This window comes from Peromyscus maniculatus, chromosome 3 (genome assembly GCF_049852395.1).
Source record: "Peromyscus maniculatus bairdii isolate BWxNUB_F1_BW_parent chromosome 3, HU_Pman_BW_mat_3.1, whole genome shotgun sequence".
NCBI classification, from domain to species: Eukaryota; Metazoa; Chordata; class Mammalia; order Rodentia; family Cricetidae; genus Peromyscus; species Peromyscus maniculatus.
In genome coordinates this window covers 135,546,993-135,565,158 of record NC_134854.1, presented here as the reverse complement: position 1 = coordinate 135,565,158, position 18,166 = coordinate 135,546,993, and the positions used below count along the sequence as shown (strand labels likewise).

The 18,166-nt window shown below is 47.0% G+C and overlaps 2 pseudogenes; both read left to right on the top strand.

Moving 5' to 3' along the window:
• The first annotated feature begins 7,211 nt into the window (after positions 1 to 7,211).
• LOC121828234 (large ribosomal subunit protein uL13 pseudogene) lies at positions 7,212 to 8,344 on the top strand (annotated as a pseudogene).
• A 3,919-nt stretch (positions 8,345 to 12,263) lies between these two features.
• LOC102926199 (T-complex protein 1 subunit gamma pseudogene) lies at positions 12,264 to 13,959 on the top strand (annotated as a pseudogene).
• Positions 13,960 to 18,166: the final 4,207 nt, after the last annotated feature.

Sequence of the window (18,166 nt, the reverse complement as noted above, 5' to 3'; positions counted from 1 at the left end):
AACCTAAAGCCAGCACGCCATGGCCTCCCCCAAATAGCAAGCCTTGTCCCAGATGTCTCCGTCTTACCTAAGCCCAAACTGGGCTCTCATACTAATGAAAACAAGAGGTTGTCCAGCCCGTTTGTTTTCTCCAGGGTCCGTGGAAGAATCTAACAACCAGCTGAGGATCTAAACTTGGGATATTGAATGGATCTAAGCACACCGAGCTCGTTAGTCCATTCGCTTTATTATTATTTTTTTTCAGAGCTGAGAACTGAACCTAAGGCCTTGCGCTTGCTAGCTCTACCACTAAGCTCAATCCCAACCCCCATTCACTTTATTCCTACAAGTCAATTCTATCTACACATCTTTTCGTTCTCATGCTTGGCTCCTCTCTGTCCCTTCTGCTGTTCTCTCAGTATTCTATCTAGTTTCTTCCATCTTCCTGCTCATCTTTGTTCCCCCTTTGTTCTATATATATATATATCTCCATTAACAACTAGTTAGTAAAAACTATAAAGTAAACTCAGGGACAAGGATGTACACGTATGAAAATGCACGGTAAACAAGAATCATAGCTGTTATTGCACAAGAAGTTTACAAGAGACAGCCAATTCATCCAAAAGGCAGTAATTCCATAATGCCTTGTGTATAAGGTTTCCTCCAACAGAACCCTTGGTTCTCATAGGTTGACCTGAGCACCGTATACTCCCATACTCCTTTGCTTCCAGCGGCTCTCAATATCATACCTATTTCTGACCCAGCCTTTAGGGTTAGGTTAACTACTGCAGTGGTCCTCGACCTGTGGGTTGCGATCCCTCGGAAAACACTGATACTTACATTATGATTGGGGGTCATGACAACAGGAGACTGAATTAAAGGGTCACAGCATTAGGAAGGGTGAGAACCACTGTCTACTGGGGTTAAGGGATCTCGTTTTACTTTTTGTTTGGTTTTGATTTTGGTTTTGTTTGGAGACAGACCTTCTGGCTGGCTCTAAACTTGTGGCAATCCTTTTGCTTCTGCCTCATCTGCTGGGATTACAGGCCTGAGCCATGGTGATGTCTGGCCTGCTCAGAGTTCCAACCATGCAGCCCCACAAAGTTCTACCCATAGTGAGGGCCGAACCTGTCCAGATCTGGGCAGATAACAACGCAAACACAGGGTGGGCTACCAACATTGTGCCATAGCCTGGGCTGGGAGCCTGCCTGAGAAATGCACACAGAGTGCTCTCTTTCCAGTGTGTTCTACCAGGCTAGGGTTAGAGCCAGAAGGTGTTGGCAATTGGCTATGGAAAAGGAGAGGAGACAGTTTCCTGAGGAAATGTCTTCTCTCTATGAACTGGGCCACAGAGAAAGGTGAACTGTTTGTAGTGGCAAGAGCCTGTAATCCCATCACTCAGAAGGCTGAGGTAGGGCTGCAGGGTCAAGCCTTGCCTGGGCTATAGTGAGACTCTGTCTTTAAAAAACAAAGGTAGAGTTGTAGGGCAAGAGACATGGTCAATAAGACAAAACAACAGCCTACAGAATGGGAAAAGATCTTCACCAACCCCACCTCTGACAGAGGACTGATATCCAAAGTATATAAAGAACTCAAGAAACAAGACATCAAAATACTGAACAATCCAATTTAAAAATGGGCTACAGAGCTAAACAGAGAATTCTCAAAAGAAGAATCACAAATGGCTGAAAGACATTTAAGCAAATGCTCAACATCTTTAATCATCAGAGAAATGCAAATCAAAATGACTCTGAGATACCACCTTACACCTGTCAGAATGGCTACGATCAAAAACACTAATGACAATGTTGGAGAGGATGTGGAGCAAAGGGAACACTCCTCCACTGTTGGTGGGAATGTAAACTTGTACAACCACTGTGGAAATCAGTATGGTGGTTTTTCAGAAAATCGGGAATCGATCTACCTCAACACCCAGCCATACCACTCTTGGGCACATACCCAAGGAATGCTCAATCATACCACAAAGATACATGCTCAGCTATGTTCAAAGCAGCATTATTCGTTATAGCCAGAACCTGGAAACAACCTAGATGCCCATCAACTGAAGAATGAATTAGGAAAATGTGGTACATCTACACAATGGAGTACTAAGCAGAAAAAAAACAATGACATCATGAAATTTTCAGGCTAATGGATGGAACTAGAAAATATCATCGTGAGTGAGGTAACCCAGACTCAGAAGGACAAACATGGTATGTACTCACTCATAAGTGGATTCTAGATACAAAGCAAAGGACAATCAGACTGCAACCCACAGAACCAGGGAGGCTACCGAGCAGGGGGGACCCTAGGTTGACTGTGACAAATATAATAAGTTTTGGTTTTGCCCAATCTTTAGGCGAGCTTTAGTGAAACATTTCACTATTAGGATAAGAATATATACCCTATCAAGGGCTGGAGAGATGGCTGAGAGGTTAAGAGCACTGACTGTTCTTCAGAGGTCCTGAGCTGAATTCCCAGCACCCACATGGTGGCTCATAACCACCTGTAATGAGATCTGCCCTCTTCTGGATTGCAGGAATACATGTAAACATGCAGAACACTGTAAACATGATAAAAAAAAACAACATAATAAATAAATAAATTTAAAAAAAAAAGAATATATACCGTATCAAGCTGATAAAAGAATATGCTGGCTGTACTTTCAGGAGGGTAGGCTAAAATCTTTTTTTTTTTTTTTTTTTTTTTTGCATCTTTCCTGGATCTCACTCTGTAGCCCAGGCTGGCCTCGAACTCACAGAGATCTACCTGCCTCTGCCTCCCCCAGTGCTGGGATTAAAGGTGTGTGCCACCACCGCCTGGCTAAAATCTTTTTAGATTATGGATTAGCCTATAGAAAAATGTCTGCTGTAAATCAAACTGTGAAGGGGAAGACGAATAGGAATCTCACTTACACAACTTAAGTAAAACATAGCTCTCTGAACAGATGAAGATAGATTCTGTATCCCAGAATCTAATCAATATTTATATGTATCATTCAGCTATTATTTGGCTCAAAAGGGCTTATTGGGAAATGTTATCATTTTTACTTTTCTACAGAGAAAATATTTTCCAATTTCACATAACTTGGACTTTTGAATTATAACCTGTTTTTATGTTCAAGCTGTGTATTATTTCTCCTGCAGTTATACATAAAATGTTTTCACATTAAAAAAAAAAAAAAGTAGGGGCGGGGTGGGGGGTTAAGGCGGTGGTGGCGCACACCTTTAATTCCAGCACTTGGGAGGCAGAGCCAGGCAGAGCTCTGTAAGTTCGAGGCCAGCCTGGTCTACAGAGCTAGATCCAGGACAGGCACCAAAACAACACAGAGAAACCCTGTCTCAAAAAAAACCAACCAACCAACAAACCAACCAAGGTAGAATAGCATCTCTCTTTCTGTTGTGGGAATATCACTGCCAAACTAGGGTGGACGTGTTACCCCAGCTTGACCAATCATGATTGGTCCAAAAAATGACCACGTGACTCAACCTGGGTCACTCAGGCCTTCCTTAAAATTGCTCTTTGGGGTCTGGCATGGTTGTATGAGCCTACATTCCTAGTCCTTGGGAAGTAGAGGCAAGAAAGTCAGGAGTTCAAGGACAGCCTGACTTACTTGAGACCTTATTGCAAAGACAAAACAATTGGAGTTGAGCCTTATAATCCCAGCACTCAGGGGTGGAAGCAAAATCAGGAGTCAGTCCAGGGTCATCCTTGGCTGGATATCCAGTCTGAGGATAGCATCGGCCACATGAGGCCCTGTCTGTCACAAGGGAAAGGGGAGAAAAGGAAGAGAGTAGAGGAGGAGAGAAGGGAAGGAGAGAGAGCAAAGGGAAACCAAGGCACCCAGGGACCTGTTTTCCTGCCTTGTGGGAGAATCCCCTGAGAATGAGGCCAGCTCAGCAGCCGTGCAGGAAGCGGAGAAGCAGATAGTCCTGGCTCTAGCCACGCCTGGAGCCACATGACCACCCCGACATAGACTACTAGTCATGTCAGCCTATAAAGGCTTCCGTTAGCTTCAGCTAGGTTGTTTTGAAGTTTTGTCATTTGTAAATAAGAAAGGCATGACTAATAAGGGTATATTTGGACAAAGAGAAAGATGGAGGAAGGGCCTGAGGGAGTGACATCAGGCTCTCTGCCTGCTGCTAGGTGCAGGGACAAGTAATGACTCATTGTCCCTAGACTGTTCCTATCTTCTCAGAGAGAAAAACAAACAAACAAACACCCACACATGAAACAAAGACAGTAACTCTAACAATAATAATGAAATGAAGCACTCAGTACCAGCTGCTGATTTAACCTCGATGGCGCATACGGCGGGGTACCAACAATATCCCATTCTTCCCAGATGAGAAAACGGTGGAGCCTTAGGATGTTGCGCACCTTGCTTGCTTGGTCCAAGTGGTTGGCCACATGACCTGGAAGCAGGGCTTCTTGGTTATGTGACTCAGTGGGACCCCTGTCCCAGTACGGTCTGTGTGAACAGCATTTCCCTCCCCTGGGTGGGCAGAGCCCATTTCGTGCAGCCGAACGCGGCAGCCTTGCTCACAGCCCCGTATGCTAACCACTCACTCCATATTCATCAGGCCTGTCCAGAAGTATGGTAGGTGGCATGGGTGGAGAGTTCCAGGAACAGACAGAGTTTTGTGGAGGAGGTGAGATCCAAGGCCCCCAAACTGGGGGAGACTCGTGAGAGGAGGAAGGGAGTCGCTGTACATAGACGGCAGCAGCTTGAGGACAGACAGGCCCCAGTTCCTTCCCTCTCAAGGAGCAGCTGTGAGGGTTCATTATTTCCTATCAAAGAGGCTGGGTCCTCTGTATAAGACACTGTTCCTTGCACACTGCCTCCTCTAAGGGAAGTAGGGCTGGGCTGGGCGGCAGAGGACGCTGAGGCTCACAGAGATGTGATGCCATGCAGAGTGTCTCAGCCTCGGCGCAGGCAGTTACTATTTCCAGGAAGTGCCACCTGCAGGCAGCTCTTTTGTTATTTTTTTATATTTAAAATTTTTAATTACATGTAAACATGTGTCTGTGCACATGAATTTAGTGCCAGAATTGGGCATTGGATCTTATGGAGCTAAAGTTACAGGGGTTGAGAGTGGCCTGACATGGATGCTGGGAGCTGAACTCATGTTCTCTGCAAGAATAGCAAGTGCTCCTAACTGCCGAGCATCTCTCCAGCCCATTTTTATTTTCTTTTAAGGCAGAGTGTCATGGATCCCAGTTTGGTCTCAAACTCACTCTTGGGATGACCATGTGCTGGAATGACAGACGTGCACCACCATGGCTGTGCTGGTGATGGAGCTCAGGGCTTGTGCAGGATAGGTAAGCATCGACCTGAGCTCCATCTCCAGCCTTACAAATCCGGCCTCCTTTGTGGGATCTGGAGGGAACTGGGATCCCTAGGAAGAGGAGGAATCCGTTCCAGCCACTGACCAGTTTTTACTTGAGGCAACCCCAGCACTTGGTGACTAATTGGGCAAAAGTCTATTGCGTCTTACTTGGCCCTCGAAGGGGTGCATCTGCCACTCAAGAGTATTTTCCAGATTTCCAGCTGCCTCTGTGAGCACAGAGGGGTAAGCTTGTACACCAGACTTCCAGCTCCTGAAAGAACCATTGAAGATGCCATGGATGAATGTCAGAGAACTTTGGTCAGCAGGTGAAGTCCCCTCCTGGCCTAGGGCTCCAGGCTCAACAGAGAGAAGCAGGCCCAAGTGGCCTGTGATAGGACGTACTCCGTCTGGGTACCGCTGACTCCATCTACCTGCTCCGCTTCCTCAAGCACACTTTTGCTCCCTGACCCCACAGCTGTTTATGGAGGTGCAAGTGACTAAGGCTCCCGTGACAGGGAGATGACGGACAGGCAGTGGTATTGCAGGCGATAAGAGCAGGCACAGAAGAGTGTGAGCAAGCTGCCAGGGACCTTGGGGCAGAGACTGACTCAACAACAGCTCAGAGGGCCAAGAGGGGCTTCTGGGAGGCTCAGACAGGAAGTTGCTCAGAAGACGGCATCCCAGACAGACAACAAGATACAGAGGTGTGAGCAGCTGGCCTGCTGAGAGAGGTGAGAACTCCGGCTCCGCTGCAGCCCTGGGTGTGTGCAGGGAAGGGGAAGGGTGGATGAAATTGCAAAGCAGGCTGGCAGCAGGCTGGGAGAGGCTGAGAGCCAGTGCAGGCTTTATTCTCCGGGCGAATGTTTTCAAAGTAGTCCCTCGGGACTGCAAAGATGGCTCAGTGGTTAAGAGCACTGAGCAGAGGACCCAGGTTCTTTTCCTAGTACAACCAACTGCAACTGCAGTTCCAGGGGGACTCGATGCCCTCTTATGGCCTCTGTGGGCACTTGCATACAGGTGGTATGCAGACATACATACAAGCCAAATAATCATACACATAAAATAAAAATAAAAAATAATAATGGGCCAGGCGGTGGGTGCACGCCTTTAATCCCAGCACTTGGGAGGCAGAGCCAGGCAGATCTCTGTGAGTTCAAGGCCAGCCTGGGCTACAGAGTAAGATCCAGGAAAGGGGCAAAGCTACACAGAGAAATTCTGTCTCGAAAAACCAAAATAATAATAATAACAACAACAATAACAACAACAACAACAATAATAATAATAATAAAGTGTGATCCCTGGATGTGTGTGCCTCAGCATCACCTGGGAATCTGAGAAAAAGGAAAAACTCTCAGGCCCAGACCCACAGACCTACAGAACCGGAAACTCGGAGGCTGGGGCCCAATTATCTCAGTTTTTATTTTGTTTAGTTTTGAGATAGTGACTCTATCTCTGTTTTCAAATGTCCTCCAAGGCAGGTTAGGCGGTGGAAGTCTGTAGTCCCAGCTGCTAAGAAGGCTGAAACTTGAGAATCACTTGAACTCAGGAGTTTGGAGCAGCCTGAACAAAATAGGATAGCCTTACCTATAAAATCAGACAGACAGACAGACAGACAGACTGGGTGTGATAGTTCACATCTGTAAACCTAGTTCCTGGGAGGCTAAGGCAGGAGGAATGCCACGAGGTCGGGACCAGCCTGGGCTACACAGTGAGTTCCATGTCAGTTTGAGCTACAGTGTGAAATCCTATCTCAAAAACTGGTAAAGGGCCTGCCACACAGGCCCAGGAATCTGAGTTCAGATTCCTCAAAACCCGTATAAAAAGCGTCTTGCTGCTGTAACCCCAGCCTTGGAGAGGGGTGCAGAGGCCTCTTGAAGTTGGCCGGCCGGCCTCACTGCGTCGATGGGCTTCAGGATCAGTGAGAGATCCTAGTTGGACAAGTAAATAAGTCAAGGGCGGAGCTGGACATGTGGCTCAGGAGTGAAGAGCACTTGTTGCTCAGTGATGAGAGGACAATTCAGAATTCAGCACTTAGGTCAGGGGACCACAAGGGCTTAACTCCAGCTCCCAGGCATCCCCTGACTTCTGGTTCCTGTGGGCGCCTGCATATACTCACAGGGACACATATGTACAGACATGCACACAAAACAAAATAAGATGGTGGAGGAATTCTGATTTTTAATTCAAAAAGTTTTTGTTGTTGTTCTTTGATTTTTCAAGATAGGGTTTCTCGGTATAGCCCTGGCTGTCCTGGAACTTGCCTCAAATGCACAGAGATCCACCTGCCTCTACACCCACCACCATCACCCACTCACCCTCTTCCCCACTCCCATCCATCCTCCCTTCCCCCAGTGCTGAGATGAAAGGTTTGCTCTGCAGCCGCCACCACCCAGCGCCCAGAGGCAGAGGGATTCTAGTGCAGGATAGCCCGAGGCCATCTTCTGGGCTGCCTGGCAGCCATTGTGGCCAAGCAGGTTCTGCTGGGCTGGAAAGTGGTGGTCACACACTGTGCCCACATCAACATTTCTGGCAATTTCTACAGAGATAAGTTAAAGAGCCTTTCTTTCCTGGCCTTTCTCCGAAGTCAGAGGAACACCAACCATGCCTGAAGCCCCTGGCATGTCCCGTGCCTGAGCTGCAGAAGGGTCACTGTGTGTGGCATGCGTCCCCAAAAGAACAAGCCAGGCCAGCCCTTCTAGGTGTTTGATGGGATCCCTCCACCCTAGGACAAGAAAAAGTGGATCATGCCTTTCCAGCCTCGAAACTGTGTGGCTGACGCCTACCAGAAAGTTTTCTTACCTGGAGCATGTGGCTCATGAGGTTGCCTGGAGTACCAGGCAGTGACAGCCACCCTGGAGAAAGCCAGGATCCATTACTGGAAGAAGAAGCTCGCAAGGCCATGGAAACAGGAAGAAAAGAATGTGGGAAGAAAATCAGTCAGTTCACAGAGGTCCTAAGGTCCCAGCAGACTGTGCCTTAAAAAAAAAAAAGCAGGTAAACTGGTCATGGTGGCACACACCTTTAATCACAGCACTCAGGAGGCAGAGACAGGCAGATCTCCATAAATTCAAGGCCAGTCTGGTCTACTCGTGAGTTCCTGGACAGCTAGGGCTACATAGTAAGGCCCTGTCTCAGAAAAAAAAAAAAAAGGAGGTGAGTCATCAGGGAAAGACCCATGTTGACCTCAGCTCCCCTCTCCACATGCATAAGTGCACATATGCACATACACATGGCACATGTGTGCTCAGGCACATGTTCACACATCCCACACAAACACTGTGGGAGCCCGTTCTCGGGTTCCTCATGGCTTTGCCCAGCAGGTCCGCATAGAGGATGATCAGGACCACGGGCCTGAGTGCAGGTGTCTGAGATAGTCTGCACTTGGCTGTGCTGGGGGAGGAGGTCTTTTGCTCCACCCCTTGGCATCTCTATAAAAACCCTGGACCAGAGACAGTCGGGGCCCGTTGGAATAGGTTCCAGGCCCTCTCGAGGCTATCCTTTATTTTCTATCTGTTTATCTCCACGATATTCTCTGCAATAAATCCTTCTATCTAGTATTTCCTGCTGATTGCACTCAAGAAAACTCTGGGGAACTGTGGGGGTGGTGGGTAAACGCCCCACAAAACACAAATAAATGCATATAAGCAAAGAAAACCAGATGTGATGGTGCATTGTCTATAATCCCAGAACTCAGGGATCTGAGACGAAAGGATGAGGAGTTCAAAGTTATCTTTGGATACATGGCAAGTTTGAAGCCAGCCTAGGCTATATGAAGCCCTGCCTCAAAAACAAAACAAAACAAAACAAAACAAAACCCCAAAGCAAATTAATAATAAATAAATACCCCTGGGGGATTCCTGGTGCACAGTAAGGTTTGAGGGGTATTTTCTGCTTGTAGTAGGGACCTGGGGGAGATTTGGGAGCAGGGCAGTGCCATGTTAGCATTCTGACATAGCAGAGCAGGGGCTAGATTGATTACAGAAGGTAGTGAAGTCAGACTGCTGGGAACACAAACTACAAAACAGAAGGTGATGGACTGGGATGTAGGTTGGTGATAGAACGTTTACTCTGAGTTCTATTCTCAGCACCCCACCCCGCCCTCCAAAAAGGAAAAACACAAGCAAAAAACAAGAGTGATAGATACCTCCAAATCTGTCATCTAATCTCCCCGTCCCTCTCCTCACTCCCCTCCACATGCACAGGTGCCCTGATACTCTGGACTGAAGACCGCAGCTTCTCTTGAAGTTAGGTGTGATCATGGACTAAGCTTCAGCCAGTGAGCTATGGGTTGAGAGATCTGTGTAATGAGGCCGTGAGTTCTAAGGTCTATGCTCTCTACGTTCCTCTTCTCCCTGGGATGATGAAACACGGTAAAGATAATACCATAGCAACAGAGGAACCACAAGACAAGAGGCAGACAGGGTCTTTCTTACCTTGTAGTCATCATCCCAGGCTGGGGATGCTTTCAGCCAGATGTTACACACTCCCTTTAACTCACAATTACTCTGTTAAAGAAACTAAACCTGAACAAGGGAAGGGCTGTGCCAAGCAATCTGTAGGAGCCCGTCCTTCCTCCCTCCTCCCTCTCCTTCCTCCCTCCTCCCTCTCCTTCCTCCCTCCTCCCTTCTACCCTTCACTCTCTCCCTTCCTTCCATTCTTTCTTCTTTCCTCACTTTCTTCCTACCCTCCCTTTCTCCTCCCTCCCTCCCTCCCTTCCTCCTCCCTTCCACCCTTTCCTCCTCCCTCCCTTTCTTCCTCCTCCCTCCCTCCCTCCCTCCTCCCTTCCATCCTTCCTCCCTCCCTCCCTCCCTCCTTCCTCCCTTCCATCCTTCCCTCCTCCCTCCCTTCCTCCTCCCTTCCATCCTTCCCTCCTCCCTCCCTCCCTCCCTCCTCCCTTCCATCCTTCCCTCCTCCCTCCCTTGCATCTCCTCAGAAGGAGTTACAGTAACATATAAAGAAAGATAAGGGTGAGCCCACTAGGATTAATGGGGCTGCTCTCATTAGATAGGAAATTTTGCTCCGATCATCTTAGAGGCCAACACAAGGATGAAAATGAAATTGGCTCAAAATGTTTGACGGTAGAGGAAAAGTTAGCTTCCAGTTGGCTACAAAAACTTGGATTATTTCTTGTATAGAAACTGAATGAAGCTTTGAAACGCTTTCTGCACCTCTGACATAAAATGGAACCAGGATTTCAGGGGAGATTATCTCCCTACCCCACCCCTGCTTCCTCTCTCTCTTAGACAACATACCTTCAAATTCAATTCAGGCTGAGGACGGCCCTGAGTTTATCCTGCTGACTCTCCCTACTGAATGCTGGGGTTGCATACTGCAGTATCATCACATCCAGTGTCTTGGACTGGGAATTGAACCCAAGGCTGTACAGGCAACACTGTACAAACTGAGCCACATCCACAGCCTCCTCCCCCCACCTCACCTTTCTTAAAGATTCTTGATACCCAGCTCTGGAAAAGCAGAGGCAGGCATATCTCTGTGAGTGAAGCCAGCCTAGTCTACACAGAGAGTTTCAGGCCAGTCACAGGTACCAAGTGAGACTCTGTCTCACAAAAAAGATTTACTTATGTATGTGTATGTGCACCCTGTATGAGTTTATATGTACCACCTGCGTGCAGGTGCCTGAGGTGACCGGAAGAGAGTATCTGACCCCCCCTGTCCCCCCCAACTAAAGTTACAGCAGTTTTGAGGCCCCTATGTGAGTGCTGGGAACCCAGCAACAGAAGTTCTTCTCACTGAGCCATCTCCCCAGCCCCGCCCCCAGCCCCTCTCACTGTGCCCTTTGAAAAAGTTCAGCATAGCATTAAAACATAACTCCGGGAAGGTGCTTCATGAAGGACCACTGGGAGTGCCATACTTTGCGCAAACAAGTTCATTTGCCCCATCACTAACCTATATAGGGGGCAGTGAAACAGTTCCGTGGGTAAAGGAGCTTGCCACCAAATCTGACCCATATGGTGGCAGAAGAGAACTGACTCTCCCAGTTGACCTCCCCACAAATATATTATAGTGGAATTTGTGCACACTTGTGCGTGCACGCACACGCACATGCACACACACACACACACACACACACACACAGATAAATACATTTACATTAAAGCTTTTATTTTGCTGCTTCAACTTCACCATATTCCAGCTACCCTGCTGCAAGTGGCCAGCGTTATTAAAGGATCCAACAACCTAAAACCTGCAAAATATCATCATAGGGAAGAAATAATAAAGCACTTGCAGTTGGTCCTGGAAAGACAACTGACACAGAATTCCCTTCAGAAATAAGGTTTATGCCGGGTGGTGGTGGCCGACGCCTTTAATCCCAGCACTCAGGAGGCAGAGCCAGGCGGATCTCTGTGAGTTCGGGGCCAGCCTGGGCTACATAACCAGATCCAGGACAGGCACCAAAACAACACAGAGAAACCCTGTCTAGAAAAAAACCAAAAAGAAAGAAAGGAAGGAAGGAAGGAAGGAAGGAAGGAAGGAAGGAAGGAAGGTAGGTTTATTGAGAGAAAGAGCCTTGAGGTGGTTTGAATAAGAATGACCCCCATAGGCTCATATATTTGAATGCTTAGTCATCAGAGAGTAGCATTATTTGAGAATGAATAGAGGAATTAGGAGGTGTGGCCCTTTTGGAGGAAGTGTGTCACTGGGGCTAGGCTTTGAGGTTTCAAGAGCCCATGCCAAGGCCAGCATCTCTCTTTGCCTATGGATCAGGGTGAAGCTCTCAGTTATTGCATCAGCACCCTCCTGCAGGCCACCATGCTCCCACCATGATGATAATGGACCTCTGAAAAGCTAAGAAAGCCCCCAATTAAATGCTTTCCTTTATCAGGATTGCCTTGGTCATGGTGTCCCTTCTCAGCAATAGAACAGTGACTAAGACAAGCCTCAGGGCTATGATTAGGCCCCAAGATGGGAAAGAGAGAACACCAGAAAGAAAGTGGTAAAATATATCCAAAGCTGCTTATCTGAGTCTCAAAAAGGAAGAAGAGGTTCCCCTGCTATGATGGGCCACCACCCAGTGCTCATGCTCAGTCAGAATGCAAAGCATGAATAGAGAAGAAAAATTCAATCTAGAAATATCAACGCTGCTAAGATAAAAGCAGACATAATCCAGACATGTTTAGAACCTAAATCTATGATTAAGATGCTTGGACCTGATGGGAGGCATCATGATGACCAATGATGGCAATGCCATTCTTCAAGAGATTCAATTCTAGCATCCAGGAATCAGGCCCATGACTGAAATTAGCAGGACCCAGGATAAAGGGGTTGGAGATGGGACCATATCAGTAATTATTCTTGCTGGAGAAATGCTGTCTGTAGCTGAGCACTTTCCAGAGTACTCAGATGCACCCAGCAGTGGTGATCAGTGCTTACTTACCACATGGCACTGGATGATGTGATTAGTACTCTGAAGAGAATCAGTACCCCTGTTGATGTCAATAAACTGTGATATGATGCTGAACGTCATCAATAGCTCTACTACGACAAAAGTCATCAGTCAGTGGTCCTCTTTGGTGTGCAATATTGCCCTCGATGCTGTCAAGACTGTACAGTTTGAAGACAATGGCCAAAAGGAAATTGATGTCAAGAAGTATGCAAGGATTGGAAAGATCCCTGGTAGCATCATTGAAGACTCGTGTGTCTTACATGGAGTCATGATTAACAAGGATGTGACCCATCCACGAATGCACCACTCTATCAGGAACCCTAAGATTGTGCTGCTGGATTCTTCTCTGGAGTATGAGGAAGGAGAAAGCCAGATGGACATTGAGATTACACAGGAGGAGGACTTCACCCAAATCCTGCAAATGGAAGAAGAGTACATCCAGCAACTGTGTGTGTGAGGATATTATCCTGCTGAAGCCTGATGTGGGCATCACAGAAAAGGGCATCTCAGATTTAGCTCAGCACTACCTCATGCGGGCCAATGTCATAGCCATTCATAGGGTCCGGAAGACAGATGATAATCACATTGCTAGAGCCTGTGGGGCATGGACAGTCAGCCGACCAGAGGAACTAAGAGAAGATGTTGGGACAGGGGCAGGCCTACTGGAAATCAAGAAGATTGGAGATAAGCACTTCACATTCATCACTGAGTGCAAAGACCCAAAGGCATGCACGATTCTTCTTAGAGGAACCATTCAGAAGATGCTCTCAGAAGTAGAACCCAACCTACAGAATGCCACACAAGTGTGCCACAACATTCTCCTGGACCCTCAGCTGGTGCCTGGTGGCAGAGACGGCTGTGGCCCATGCCTTGACAGAAAAATCTAAGGCCATGACTGGTGTGGAACAATGGCCATATAGAGCTGTGGCCTAGGCTTTAGAGGTCATTCTTACACCTTGAACCAGAACCAGGGTGCCAGCACCATTGGTCTACCTACCTCCTTTTGGGCCAAGCAAGCGAAGGAGAGTTGTGAGACCTGGGGTGTGAACGGTGAGACGGGTACCTCAGTGGACAGAGCTGGGTAGATGGGAGCCGTTGGCTGTGAAGCTACAAACATACAAAACAGCAGTGGAGACTCCACTTCTGCTTCTGTGGATTGATGACACTGTCTCTGGCCACAAGAAGAAGTGTGATGACCACAGCCTCAAAGCAGTACTCCAGATGCTGACTAGGAGGGGGCCGTGAGCAGGTGGCCCCACAGACCCAGCCCTCTCCCCTTCCCTGAGCCAGCGGTCCAGGAACACTGGAGATGGACAGCTTTGTTTGCAAAGGATCGGGTTGTGGGGCAGCCCCCAGTCTGTCCCATCTCAGTTTACAAAAAGTCCTGACATGCATCTCCTCTCCACTGTAAGCTTTCCATTTAGTTTGCTTCCAATGATGAAATCTGTCATAAAAAAAAAAAAAAAGGAAGAAGCTTCCTTCCAAATATGTAGAGGGGCTGGAGAGATGGCTCCCCAGTTAGGAATGCTTGCTGTTCTCATAGAGGAGCCAGGTTCGGTTCCTAGCACTTACATCAGGAGGCTCACAGCTACCTGTAACTCCAGTTCCAGGGGAGCCAACACCCTCTCCTGACATCTGTGGTCTCCTGTTAACATGTGGGAATACATACACTCACACACACATGCATACACATAAATAAATAGATTTAAGCCTGGAGAAGAGCATCGGGGAGAGTGAGAACAAAGTGGGGGGAGCCACCCTGAGACAACAGCAAGTAGAGGCTCTCTGTTGTCTACGATGAGGAACCTGGGGTTCAGAAAGGGGAAGGGCCACATCAGATAGCAGCGCCAAGTTTTGTAAGCGGGGTTCAACCTGTAAAGGCACATTGTGTCCATCTGTCTCTGGGTCCTCTTGTATGAGTACATAATGAAATCAGGCATGAGGCTGGAGGGTCAGAAGGAAGGCACAGAGGAGGCCTGTGCTGGCCAGGGCCTGCTGAGGTCTGAGGAGACTGGAAACTGGGAAGGGACCTTTGGTTCCCTCGGACAGGCTGTTCCTGACACATGGAGAGTGGGCACCAGAAAGGTAGTGGGCGACCCCCAAATGCAGAGCATGACTAAAACACTGGATTCCAGAAAAGGCAAAATGATTGGAAACTTGGCTCTCTTAGAAAAGTTGCTATCTAGGAAAGAAAACTTCTCCCTTCTACCTCATTCTTTTCTGAGGGTTAGGCATTTTGAGACAGAGTCTCACTATGTTGTCTTGGCCACCAGGAACGCACTATGTAGCTGAGGCTGACTTTGAACTTGTGGTAGACCTCCTGCCTCTATCTCCAAGTGTTGAGATTACAGGCATGAGCTACTATGTCCAGCTATTTATAAATTTTTCAGTAATTTTTTTTTTTTTTTTGGTTTTTCGAGACAGGGTTTCTTTGTGTAGTTTTGGTGCCTGTCCTAGATCTCGCTCTGTAGACCAGTCTGGTCTCGAACTCACAGAGCTCTACCTGGCTCTGCCTCCCCAGTGCTGGGATTAAAGGTGTGCACCACCACTGCCCAGCCTATTTATAAATTTTTTTAAACACAAATCTAAATAACTTCAATTTAAGTGTGGTATCTCACACCTGTAACCCAGCATCCAGGAGGCTGGGCAGGATTATCAGCCCAAGCTAAAGCCACCCTGGGCTCAATAGTGAGTTCTAGAAATTCCAGAATAGACTGGCTACAGAGTGAAAGCCTGTTTCAAAAATCAAAAGAAAAAAGTGTGTGTGTGTGTGTGTGTATGTGTGGGGGTGGGTGGGTGGAGGGGACTCGGTTAATGGGTCCTGATATTGCTAGCAATCCACAGAGTCTGCTTAAAGGACAAAGAAATTTATTAGAGAAAAAAAAACTCACTCTACAGAACAGAGGAATCATTGCAGGCTCCTGGAAGGCCATGGCACAGTCCCACACTGCTCTTTTGCCTGGTCTGTCTCCATCATCCAAAACCACAAGGGAGCAAAGAAAGTGCCTCTATTGTGCGTCCCAGGTCTTAAGCCCCACCCCCAGTGGCCATGCCCCAGGGGCAGGTACCTCAAGGTAATAGGCAGGTGTAACAGTTACCTGCTGCCTCACTAGGGACAGTGCTTCAAGGTCATAGCTAGAACAGCTACCCACTACACTCAGTGGGTAAAATGCTTATTATACAAGCCTGAAGGCATGATATAGATCCCCAGATCTCATGGAAAGTCTCCTCCACACTCAGGCTGCACACTTTCAACCACACACAAACCCACACACATACACCATAATTAATATAATAATAATAATAATAATAATAATAATAATAATAATAATAATGCCAGACGGTTGTACACACCTTTAATCACCATGAATCTCTGAGTTTGAGGCCAGCCTGGTCTACAGATCGAGTTGCAGGACAGGTTCCAAAAGCTATACAGAGAAACCTTGTTTCAAAAAACCAAACCAAACCAAAACAAAAAAGCTAGTGTTACTCAACAAAAAAAGACTGGGGAATACAGACATATAAACAAAACGAAGAGAGAGAACTTTTAAAAACTATCCTTGACATCTGTGGTGTTCTTTTCTACTCTACTGTGAATAAATTTGTGGTTTGCATGTTACTTTGAAGTTACCATACAACATACCTGCTTAACCTCAGAAGAACGTATTCCTTCTATAAATAGGCCATAGTGCTACCAATTACAAGCTGTGAACTATTCCACCCAGCAGCCATACCTAATAATTTTGTTGTCATAAAAATGTTCCTTGGGCCGGGCGGTGGTGGCGCACGCCTTTAATCCCAGCACTCGGGAGGCAGAGCCAGGCGGATCTCTGTGAGTTCGAGGCCAGCCTGGGCTACCAAGTGAGCTCCAGGAAAGGCGCAAAGCTACACAGAGAAACCCTGTCTCGAAAAACCAAAAAAAAAAAAAAAAAAAAAAAAAATGTTCCTTGGGGCTGAGGGACGGCTCACTTAGCAAAGTGCCTGCTGCAAAAGCATGAGGCCCTGAGTCTGGATCCCTGATACCTACGTAAAGGGCTGTGTTCAGCAGTTCATGGCTGCTGGAGCTTGCTGGCAAGCCTGTCTAGTCAATTGGTGAGCTCTGGGCTCAGTGAGAGAGCCTGTCTCAAAAATTAAAGTAGCAAGTGATAGAGAAAACACCCATGGTTTATCTCTGGCCTCCACAGGTGCATGCACACACTTGCATACACACACACACACACACACACACACACACACACACACCGCACACTTGCACGCACACACACACACACAATATGATATTTAAAGTTCTGCTGTGAAAGGCTATTAAGCGGCCCTTCCTTTTTGCTGTATCTTTTTCTTACTGGTGAGGCAGAAAATGTCCTAGGCTTACTCCATCTCATCTACATCCTTGATGATTTATTAGGTTGTTGGTATGAGTTTTCTGTGTTGTTTGTATAATAAAAATGTTAAACCATTGTCTTTTTTTTTTTTTTTTTTTTGAGACTAGGTCTCATTTTGTAGCACAGGCTAGTCTGCAACTTGTGGCAATTCTCCTGTTTTAGCTACCCAATGCTAGGGTTACAGGTGTGAACCACTATGTCTTGGGAAGTATATCTCTAGTCTGAAGTTTGTTTTTCACTGTTAACCATGATTTGGAGTAGGGTAAATTACACTTTCCCCCCAATAACAAAAGTGAAAAAAGTTTATTTATTTTTGATTTTTCAAGACAAAGAGTTTCCTTGTGTAGCCCTGGGCATCCTGGAACTCACTTTGTAGACCAGGCTGGCCTCAAACTCACAGAACTCCACCTGCCTCCACCTGCTGGGATTAAAGGTGTGCACCACCTCAGCCAGGTGGAGGTTTTTTATTTTTATAAATAACCTTGCCCTTCTTTTCTTTTCTCCATTGAGTTAAAGGATTGGTGGGAGATCTGGGGTTGTATCTCAGTGGCACAGCATCTGTCTAATATGTACAAGGCCTTAGACTCCAACTCCAGGAAAGGAGCAGAGGACCCGAGTGGGTTGGGGGAGCGGGAGAGAAGGAAGAAGAAAGGGAAGAAAATAATTGAATGAGAAAGAATAAAGAAAGACTAATCTATTTTCCCAGGTTTTGGAAAGAGGAAGAAAACATTATCATATCCCCTTTTTTCTGCATATATTTGACTGCTCACTGGAAGATGCAGGAGTTAAGCTTATTCTGTGTATCCAAAACACTGGAAGAATAGGTACCAAAAAAGTTACCATGGTTATCTGTGACTAACAGGAACAAGACTGAAGTAGATTCCTTGTTCCTGCCTGCCCAGCCCTCCCATTTCCTTTGGGCCAGGTACTTCTCTCCCGTGTGTGGCTGGCTACCCACCACAGAATATTTGTCCAATATGGTGCCTTATTCCCCTGACAACATTCTGGAGGCCAAGGGTGGCTACTTCACTCAATTACTCAGAGAGATTCAGGGACTCAAGAGCCCTCCT